Raw genomic sequence first — 1,597 nt, 5'->3', positions numbered from 1 at the left:
TTTGTTCTGAGCCAATATGGCATTCAGAGCATCAATTTCAAGAACTCCCTTCCTCTGAGGCGTCCCATTACTCACGGAATTCCTCTCAGAAGTGTACATGAACTAGTTATTTTCAACCATGTCAATAAGTTCTTGAGCTTCTGCAGGTGTTTTCTTTAGGTGAATGGATCCACCTACAGAATGGTCTAGTGACATTTTTGAAAATTCAGATTGACCATAATAGAATATATCTAATATGGTCCATTCTAAAAACATGTCAGATGGACACCTTTTGGTCAACTGCTTGTATCTTTCCCAAGCTTCATAGAGGGATTCACCATCTTTTTGTTTGAAGGTCTGAACATCCACTCTAAGCTTACTCAGCTTTTGAGGAGGAAAGAATTTATCCAAGAAGGCTGTGACCAGCTTCTCCCAAGAGTCCAGGCTGTCTTTAGGTTGTGAATCCAACCATATTCTAGCTCTGTCTCTTATAGCAAAAGGGAAAAGCATGAGTCTGTAGACTTCAGGATCAACTCCATTCGTCTTAACAGTCTCACAAATCTGCAAGAACTCAGTTAAAAACTGGTAAGGATCTTCAGATGGAAGTCCATAAAACTTGCAGTTCTATTGCATTAAAGCAACTAGTGGAGGCTTAAGCTCAAAATTATTGGCTTCAATGGCGGGAATAGAGATGCTTCTTCCGTCAAATTTGGACGTTTGGCTTTGTGAAGTCACCAAGCATTCTCCTTGCATTATTGTTGTTGGGTTCGGCTGCCATCTCCTTCTCTTGTTCTAATGTTTCTAAAAGGTTACCTTTAGATTATTATAATTTAGCTTCTCTTAGTTTCCTCTTCAGAGTCCTTTCAGGTTCAGGATCAATTTCAACAAGAGTGCCTTTTTCCTTGTTCCTGCTCATATGAAAGAGAAGAAAAGAAGAAAAGAAGAGGAATCCTCTATGTCACAGTATAGAGATTCCTTTATGTTAGTAGAAAAAGAAAGGGGAGAAGAATGAAGAAGAGTGGGTTTGGATATTTAGATGGGGAGAGGTGAAGAGAAGTGATAGTAATTAAATAATTAAATAGAAGAAGAAAAGAGAGGGAGAATTTCGAAAATAATTTTGAAAAAGGGGTTGTAATTTCGAAAATTAAAGATAAGATATGATTAAAATTAAAATTTAAAACAATTAAAGAGAATTTTTGAAAAAGAGAAAGGTATTTTGAAAATTAGAGAGGGAAAAGTAGTTAGGTGGTTTTGAAAGAAACAAACACAAAGTCAAAGAGTTAGTTGAAAAAGATATTAAAATCAAATTTGAAAAGATAAGAAGATAAGTTAGATAAGATATTTTGAAATCAAATTTTGAAAAAGATAAGATAAAAAGATAAGAAGATAAGATAAAAAGATAAGATTTTTAAGAAAAAGATATTTTGGAAAAGATTTAATTTTTAAAATTAAAATTAATTACTTAACTAACAAGAAACTAAAAGATAAGATTCTAAAATTTAAAGATTGAACCTTTCTTAACAAGAAAGTAACAAACTTCAAATTTTTGAATCAATCACATTAATTGTTAGCATAATTTCGAAAATATGATATAAAGATAAGAAAAAGATTTTGAAAA

At 32.6% G+C, this 1,597-nt stretch overlaps 1 non-coding gene across 1 annotated transcript; it reads left to right on the top strand.

Annotated features, from left to right (window-relative positions):
* The first annotated feature begins 253 nt into the window (after positions 1-253).
* Positions 254-357, top strand: LOC127748020 (small nucleolar RNA R71). Its single transcript, XR_008009963.1, has one exon. It is a non-coding gene; the product is annotated as a small nucleolar RNA R71 (small nucleolar RNA).
* The last annotated feature ends 1,240 nt before the right edge of the window (positions 358-1,597 follow it).

The sequence above is a fragment of the Arachis duranensis genome, chromosome 5 (genome assembly GCF_000817695.3).
Source record: "Arachis duranensis cultivar V14167 chromosome 5, aradu.V14167.gnm2.J7QH, whole genome shotgun sequence".
NCBI lineage: Eukaryota > Viridiplantae > Streptophyta > Magnoliopsida > Fabales > Fabaceae > Arachis > Arachis duranensis.
Note: the sequence above shows the minus strand (reverse complement) of the source record. Positions and strands in the feature narration are given on the sequence as shown.